Below are 8,844 nucleotides of genomic sequence, written 5' to 3'. Positions count from 1 at the left end.
CCATGCAGTGGACTGCCACCCAGCCTCAGAGAGGGACAGGCTGCAGCGTGGACGAACCCTGAGGACACCACACTCAGTGACATAGGCCAGTCACAAAAGGAGGAAGAGCGTATGCCTCCACTTACAGGCGGTCCCTAGAGGAGTCAGATCCTTAGACAGGAAGCAGACGGTGGGGCCGGGGGCCGGCGGAGGGAGACTGGGGGCTTCACCAAAGCCTGAGGCTCCAGGGGGCGTGGGCGGGCCAGGCGGCTCCCGCAGTGGGGTGACCTTAGTGGTGCAGACCCAAACAGCAGGGAAGAGGGAGGCTCCCGCCCGCGCTGCGCCCTCTGGGCTGTCTCACCGGGAAGAAACAGACAAGGAATCTCCCAGGTGACAGACAACGTGAGACCAGCCCGGGGACGTGATCGACACCACAGCAGCAGGTCCAAGTCAGGACGCAGAGCCGCAGACCCAGGCAGGGGGATGGAGCCCGAGGCGAGGAGAGTGTGGCGAGGTCGTGGAACCCAGGGCGTCCTGAGGGTGCTGCCCTGCCAAGTACAACAAAGAGCAGGTTGTGGGAGGAGCTCTGCACAGAGCGGGAGAGCCTCCCCAGGGAGTTGGCTGACTTGGGCCAAGAGAGAAGGAAAGGGGGCCGGGAGCTGGGGGCTGGCGGTGGGACGTGGCGGCCGGCGGCCCTGAAGAGACAGCCAGGCTTTGCTGCAAATGGCAGGGGGACGTGGAAGCTGTGCCTCCCTGGGCCCGAGCAACCCATCCACCTGCTGTTCCCCCGACTCCGGGCACAGCTGGGGCGGGGGGCAGTTAATCTGAGAACTCAGCTCCTCCCTGGAGATTCCGGCTGCAGGGGGGCCCCTGAAGGATCCTGCCAGGCACCCAAGAAGTGCACGCAGCAGACATGTGCCGTCTCCTGGGGGTCTGCAGAAGCCAGGGCTCAGCCAGGGCAGCCGCCCTCTCCGCACCCAGGGCGGCGCTGCCTGCAGGGGCAGCGTAAATGACATAAAAGAAGAACACAGGTAGGAAACACAGTCACCCCATACCTGGCGGGTGCTGAGGGCGGCCTGGGCAGCATCCAGCTCTATGTGCGAGCCTGTCCAGGCCCACTGCCCGTGGGGCACCAGGAGAAGCGGGTGTCCAGCAGGCCTATTCTCATCTAATTCCTGACCTTCTCTCTCCGTGGCCACGGGAAAGGCGGCCAGGCAAGGGTGACCTTGAGCGGACACAGCACGGAGGACTGAGCATCCCAGGAATAAAGCCACGGCCACCTTGGCAGACCTAGGACAGGAGGACAGACGTCCCCAGTGGACCTGACCCTGGGGGGCTGTCCCTGGTCCCCTCACCACTGAGGCTCCCATGCTTCTTGCTTCAGTCTGGCTTGGCTGCCGGTCACAGGCCCCAGGCCCCTCGCTCCAGCCTGTGGGGTCAGGCAAGCTTGCACCCTACCCCCTGCCTGTTCGTGGCCAAGGCAACCAGACCACTGCCCGCTGGGTCCGTCTGGCCACTGACCCCGCAGCCACCCAGGGAGCCGGAGGGGTTGATGGGCCCCCTTCAAGGCCAGCCAAGAAGGTGACCCAGGGCACTTGCTGCAGCCCCAGCCCGGGCCCCCAGCCCGGCCCGCCTGGGGCGCCTGGTGGCCCCACACGAGACTGGAGAGTTTCCCAAAGCAAGAGTTACGACTTGTCAAACGTTTCCACTCCGGCTGCTGATGGCAGGTCCCTGCGCAACCAGGCGACCTGGCGTGACCTCTGCTTCCTGAGAACAGGGTGTGGGCACTGAGTAACTCTGGGATCGTGGTGCCCCAGGAAGTGGCCCTGATGTGAGTGTGCCAAGGCCACTGGTCACGAGCCTAAGTGACAAGTGGAGCCCAGCCCCTCCCTGGAAAGGCCCCCCACCCGAGGAAACGCCCACTCGAGGTCTGCTGGCCTTGCGGGGGAACCCCCGCCACACAGACTGGCCTTCTTGCCCAAGCCGCCCGGAACCCGCCTCCCCTGACGTGCAGGGTGGGGTGTGGGACCTCCCCGTAGGCCCCAAGAGCCTCGGTGTGGTCCAGCCGTGCAGCTCATGGAAGAGGTTTCCAGGCCGGGCCACCCTGCCCGGGAGCCCAAGACAGGGCCCCCACTTCTGGACGGAGACCAGCATCTCCCGGGGCCCCAGCTGGTGAGCTGAGCCCCCCTCTGCCAAGGAGGGGTCAGTGAGGTGTCCACTCTCGGCCCAGTGTGCTGGGGCCCTGGTGGCAAAGGCCACCGGCTTCCCTGGGCTGTGTGGCCGCACCGCACCCATCACGCACACACACAGACACGCACACGCTCCCGCTCACCCGCCCTCTGGGGCAGAGATGCTCGCAGAACCAGCCGCCCTTCCGAAGTTGCCGCTAGGTGGTGCATGGACACCTTCAGGCTTTGTTTTTTAAACTTGTGTGTGTCTGGAGGAGCACAGCCCTTCTTGTAATTTTACATGAAGCGAGTGAAATTAATTTAATCTTTTAATTTAACCCCAAATAGCCAAAAATGATCATTTTGACATATAACCCACGTGAGGAATTCTTAATGAGATATTTTGCTTTCCTTTTTCCTTCGGAGTTTTCAAAGTCCCATGTGTTTTATACTCACAGCACATCTAAATTCAGACTTTAAGTTGTTGCTTATACTTAAATTTCATAAAATTTATAGCCAGAAAATGATCCTCATTTACCTAAATTGTTTTAAATACATTTGAAAGTTTCCAGTAACTGCATCATGTATCGAGTTTATATTTTAAAATTTAACTTAGAGGCAGATTAAAGGGCTCTGTGGCTGCTGCAAGGGACTGGGTTTCAGAGGCCTGTCTCCAGCACCCCCACCCACAGGCAGCCCATGTGGATTAACAGCTATGCAATGATGGTGTCAGTGTTCTGAGGAACAAGCAAGGTGGGACAGACTCCCAGCCGACACAGCAGAAAAGCCACAGTGACCAGGAGCCAGTGTCGTGAGCCCTGGGGGCCAGCCCCACCTTGCAGAAGGGCCAGCAGCCGAGACCCGGGTGAGGACAACCAGGCCGAGGGGTTGAAGGCCCCGGAAGCAAGCACAAGGAAGGAGGGAGGACAGGAAGGTGACCAGTGGAGGGAGGGTGCCTGAACAGCAGCTGAGTGGCCGGCAGGAGAGGGGCCCCAACAGTCCCACGGCCTAATCCCGAGATCTGCGAATACGTCACCTCACCTGGCAAAGGGGCGTCAACCATGGGATGGGAGATCCTCCTGGCGGTCTGGGCGGCCCACTAGCCTCCAGGGTCCCAAGAGGAGGGAGGTGGGAGGGTCAGAACCAGAGGAGATGGCGTAGGGGTGACGGAGGAAAGGGCTGTGAGCTGGAACCAGCGAGGAGAGCTCCGCCCCACGGACGCCAGATCCCAGGGAGCCCCGGGACTCTGGCCACAGGACTGAGGGCTGCGTGCTGCCCTGGCCCCGGGCTCGGGGCTGTCATGGCAGCAGGAGACCCACACTGCCTCCCAGGAGAGGAGCAGGTGCCCCCAGCACCGGGGGGCCACCCGGAGCCAAGGAGGCGAGAAAGTGACACCGTCTGATCCATGCTTCTTACATACGAGCGTGGGGTGGGGTGGTGGCCCCAAGGCCAGCCTGGTAGACGGCTCACACTGCTCTGGGCAACTTGGGGCAGTGCTTCTCCAACAGCCCCACTGGTTCCCCCCACTGCCCAGATGCACGGACCGCCCAGATGGACGGACAGGTCCACAGTGCAGCCTGCACGGCGGCCTCGTGGGCACTGGGTCGCGGAGGAGCCGGATGCCGTCACGTGGGAGGACAGACGTGCCCGACGCACCTTGTCGACAGGCTGACTCCTCGTGTCAGACTTGGCCCCAAGCTCCCTCACTCGGGAAGCCCCGTCGGGCTGGTCCGGTTAACCCTGGGTTCCCCCAGGCAAGCGTCCTGTGGTCCTGGACGGACTGAGCTGTGCCAGGCTTACTCCCAGGGGCTCCTCCTCTGGGCGTTTAGGGGCCTTCCCTGGGACTGGCTGTGTTAAACCGTGTGTGCTGGTGTGACACCCACGCAGGCGTGACAAATGCCCCAACCAGCGACAGAGGGGCTTAGCGGGGAGTCACGTCCCCTCCTCCATCAGAGAGGAGAAAGAGGGGAGACAGCAATATTCAGGTCCGGGCATCACGTGTCGGTGGGGGCTCGGCGGGCTCTGAGCTCGCCCCCCCGGGACCTGCAGCTTTACGCATGCTGCTGGGCAATTATGTGTTCTGCTCTAATGATCTAACTGGCGGTGTTTAGCTGACTTCCAGGTGCTTTGGAAGGGAGTTTACCCAGGAAGGGGTGGGGAGGGATGGGGCTCCTGTGCACAAGCCAGTCCTTTCAGGCAGCCTCTGGAGTTTGCCGTGCTTTCTGGAAGCCGTCCATGTAACTCTGAAGTCTTAGATTGGAGTCTGCACCTGTCACCAGGCTGTTTCTCCTCTGACACAACCTGGCTGCATCCGCGAGGACAGCCCGGGGCACAGCCGTCCTGCTGCCAGACGGCCAGACAATCGGGGAAGCTGTTCTAACAAAGGCTGCCAGGAGCCGGTGTTTCTTCTCTCAGGCTGAGACCAGTCGGGAAATTTCTCTCTCAATCTGCCCCAGGGCAGAAACTTCCCTCGCTTCCTGGCCTGGTAATTTTCCAGAGCTAGAAACTTTCCTCTCCAGGGGCAGGAAGGACATTCAGCCACCCACAGCTCAACCAGAAACATTTCTGACCAACCACAAGTCACAACCGCCCGAGCGGGGCTGGGGCGTGACTCAGCAGCACAGAGGAAGCAGGAAGGGGGCGGGTGCAGGCCGCCCCGGGGACGGGGGGCACCGCTGCCTCGCCGGGGAGCCACCACAGCAGGGTGCCTCTAGAGCTGGGCCGGGGAGGGGCTGGGCGGTCTGGCCATGCCCCACCTTTCAGACCGCGGCGCCCCTGGCCCACGTGAGCAGCACTGATGGGTACGGAACGTTCTGGGGAAGGAGGCTCAAGCGGGCAGACTCAGGATCAGAGCCGAAGGTGGGAGAGGGGGCCACAGAGGTAACTGGCTCCTGTCCCCTTTGGTGGGGCATCAGGGGAAGGCAGGAGTGTCCACGGAGGCAGGCTCCACTCACCCACTGTGCAGGTCGGCAGGGGCTGTGTGGCTGAGCGCTGTTCAGCTCCCCCGTGATGAACCCTGAGCCAGACTGAAACAAAAAAGAAGCCACGTGTTAGGCTGAACCTCTGCCCAGAAGTCCATCTCCACCCCTAGGGCACGTGGCAGGATGTCACCTTCCCACATCAGGGGTGGAGGGCCCCCGGGAAAAGTGAGGTTTGAGTGGGAACCCACAGGACTCAGCAGGTGCGAGGCTCACCTGCTCCCATCCCCCGATGACCTCAGCCCCTGCACTGCACCCAGGGGGCCGGGGGGCAAGGCCCCGGGACCTCGGGCCAGCTTGTTACGGTGGCACAGCAGGGCTCATGTGGACTGACGCAGCCTCAGTCCCAGAAGTGCCAAGAACAGTGCCCTCTCTTCTAAGCAACTTCTGCAATTCTGTATTTGGATATTTTTAAAGAAGTTCTTTATTGTTATCTGGTAAGTCACTATCAAAAAAAAAGGGGAATGCCCATCCAGACCACACTTCTACCAGTCTGACCAGAAGGCACAGATGGCCCCGGAACTTGGTGTAAGAAAGGCCGGGGCAAGCCCTGCAGGACGGGCCGGGCAGCGGGGCTGGCTGACGGCAGCAGCATTAGCTAGCTTTTCAACACGAAACTTACAAATATTTTGCATTTTTCCAAATTCAATACATGTAATGCAGACCTCCAGGGGGGCTGCACTGTCTCCAGCCTCCAGTCTCTGCAAGAAACACCAACAGGTGGGGACAACGCAGACCATGTCCCCGTGTCCCAGCATCCCCGCGTCTCTGCCAGCCACTGAAAGTTCCAAGTCGGTCTGCATAGAACCCCATGGGGTCCCTGCAGGTCAGCAGAGCCCGGAACCACCTGTGTAGAGGCCCCCACCCTTGCTCCCTTCCTCAGAAATGAGGGCAAAAAATCTCAATGCAAATCCCCATTTTATGAGCTTGGGTCGCCTTGTATACCATCGCCCAGCTTCCAGGTAACTGCCCGCGAGGCAGAGCAAAAGCTGAGAAAGTGCTTAGGGGTGACCCTGCAGCCCACCCAGCGAGCGCAGCCAGGTCACATCTGGGTGGCGAGAGAGCGTCGCCCCGTGGGCTGAGGCTGGGCCCTGACCATCACTGCTCCACGTGCACAGTGAAGTTCCCGCTGTTTTCCATCGGTTTCCACGGTTTATACACGGTTTATAACTGAATGTGGCCCCGACCAAGACAGAACAAACCAGGACACAGGAAAGCCCTCGGGTCGGCGCCTTCCCTCCCCACCCGCAGGGCCAGGACCGCAGCCCAGGGAATCAGTTTCCGTGTTGGGCCCGTCCTGCCAAGGGCGTGGCCAGCACCGGGAAGCCACGCCGAGGACGAGGACTGGAAGGCCTGCCCGACAAGGTGCGGCCGTGGGCAAGCCAGGCTTGAGCCTCAGGGAAATCAGGAGACAGAGAGGTGGGTCTCCAGGAGATGCGAGCCGCCCGGCCCCCACGCAACCTCACCTGCAGGAGGTGGGCGGAGCTTCGTGGGGCAGGACCCTTGCCGGCCTGGGCCGGTTACCCCCCACCCCACGCCCCTGGGCTCTGCACAGTGAGCAGTGCGGGGCTGCTCAGAGCCAGGTCCAGGCGCTGGGCTCGGGGAGAGGAGCCCCGCCGAGGAAGGGGGACGGGGGTGGGGGGATGCAGCGAGCAGCAGGGGGCCTTCTTCCTGCAGCCTTGCCTTTCCTGGGTGCCCTTCCTTCCATCACCTGACTCCCCTCTCTACTCCGGACAGCTCGGGGCCCACCGAGGCCTCAGGCCAGGGGTGGGGGTCTCCGGTAGAAGGACACCTGAGGAGAGCTCAGCAGCCTTCACTTTGGCTGCTCGGACGCTGCTGGCAGCTCCCAGCATCCCAGGGGACACACTGACACGCCCTCCCTCTCCACGTCCTAGCCACCATCTTCTGCCCTGGCCGCTCCTGCCAGCCTCCGCCTGGAGGGCCCCAGGTCCCAAATAAGTGCCACCTAACTTTCACAGATGGCGCCCTGCTCTTGCCTCCAGACCTGACTGTCCCTGAAACCCAGAGCAGCATGTCCAGCTGCTGACCTCGGTCACTTTGGAGTGTCCAGCAAGCATCTCAGTCTGGCCAAACCCAGAAACTTTGGCCAGCTCAGAGCTGCTCTCCCATCCCGCCCACCGCACGGGTGACCTTTACCTGTTATGTCTGCTCCAGGAGCGCGTCCTGGGTCCTCCTGGGTCCTCCTGGGTCCTACCTACAAAGCATCTCTTGAATCAGCTTCCTTCTCACCACCCCTCCTGCCCCTACCACCTCTTGCCTGACCTCCCTGTGTTCGTTCTGGTCCCCTGCACCCATACCAGTCTGACTCCATGTGGGACATCTCCCGAGAGCACACTTAGAATCATGTCACAAAGCAGTTCAAACATCTCCATGGCTCTCCATTATTCTCCACATAAAGTTCAAGATCTTTGCTGTATGCTGGGAGGGGCGTTGGCATAAGGAAGACATCCACCCGTCACTGTCGTCACCACCATCGTCGTAATCCTCCACCACCTTCCTCACCACCAGCACCACCACCACCACCAGCATCACCACCACCTTTCTCATCATCATCATCACATCACAACCACCATCGCCACCGTCATGACCATCATCACCGCCACCTTCGTCACCACCGTCGCCACCATCATCACCATCGTCATCATCCTCACAGCTCACTTACAAAGCAAGGGAGAGTCTCCCTAGAAGTGGGACCCAGGAGGCAAGGGCCCCAGACGGTGCTCCTGTCGCCGTGAGCGAGGCCTGGACAGAAGGAAGTTAACACCTCCCAGGCCATTAGAGACATAACTAATGAAGGTTATGAGGAAAATATTTATTAAACACTCTTGGGGTTTTTCCATTTCCCTGATCTGAGGCAACCGGCTGTGAGTCACTTGTCACTGGAAGTTGAGTTATCCAGGCTGGGCAGCCCCCACCTCGCTCGGCCAAGTGTGAAGCCTGCCATCTGGAACCCCACCCCGCACGACTGCCCCACACCGGCTCCCGAAGCCTGAATCACACGCCACCAGGTGGGCACACAGATTGCGTTCGCCCTTCACCCACCGGTGGACGCTTGGGCTGCTCCTACCTTTTGGCAGCTGCGAATAATGTGTCTGTGAACACAGGTGTGCAAAGATCTTTTCGAGTCCTTGCTTTCAGTTCTCATGGGGATGATACGCTCAGGATGGCAGGACTGTATGGTAATTCTGCTTTGGGCTTTTGTTTTGTTTTGTTTTTGTAGAATTGTCAGACGGTATTCCACAGCAGCTGCACCATTTTATATTTCCATCAGCAGTGCATGCAGGTGTACTTTTGAGAAGCCCCCAGAGGACACAGGAGGGGGTGGGTGTGTTCTTGAGAAATACTGGCATAAATTCCCAGGAAACTGAGGTCCTAGCTCCCAGCAGCCTGGCCCCCGCAGCAGCCGGGCTCACTTGCTAACACAGGGAGGGCATTCCAGAGGGCAGGAAGTAGAACGGGTAGCACCCTGAGGGTGGGCAAGACTGCGGGGGGAGGAGGGGCCGGGGGGCTGCCTCAGGGTGGGGTCGTCAGTGGGGCCGGGGCCCCACAGCCCAGCACACGGGAAGCAGCCAGGAGAAGGGGACCTCCCCATGAACAGCCCGGCCCAGGAGGGCATCCATCTGGGACCCAGGACCCCTGGGGGGCAGGCGGCTGGCCGCTCTGGTCTCTGACCCCGACAGCTGCAGCTCCCAGCCCAC

The 8,844-nt window shown here is 61.0% G+C and overlaps 1 long non-coding RNA gene across 1 annotated transcript; it reads right to left on the bottom strand.

The window, feature by feature from the left end:
* Positions 1–4,888: 4,888 nt before the first annotated feature.
* Positions 4,889–7,396, bottom strand: LOC116147339 (uncharacterized). Its single transcript, XR_010384970.1, has 3 exons — positions 7,283–7,396; positions 5,748–5,826; positions 4,889–5,173 (listed from the first exon to the last, which is right to left on the bottom strand). It is a non-coding gene; the product is annotated as an uncharacterized LOC116147339 (long non-coding RNA).
* Between the last annotated feature and the right edge of the window lie 1,448 nt (positions 7,397–8,844).

Source organism: Camelus dromedarius, chromosome 18 (assembly GCF_036321535.1).
Source record: "Camelus dromedarius isolate mCamDro1 chromosome 18, mCamDro1.pat, whole genome shotgun sequence".
NCBI lineage: Eukaryota > Metazoa > Chordata > Mammalia > Artiodactyla > Camelidae > Camelus > Camelus dromedarius.
Note: the sequence above shows the minus strand (reverse complement) of the source record. Positions and strands in the feature narration are given on the sequence as shown.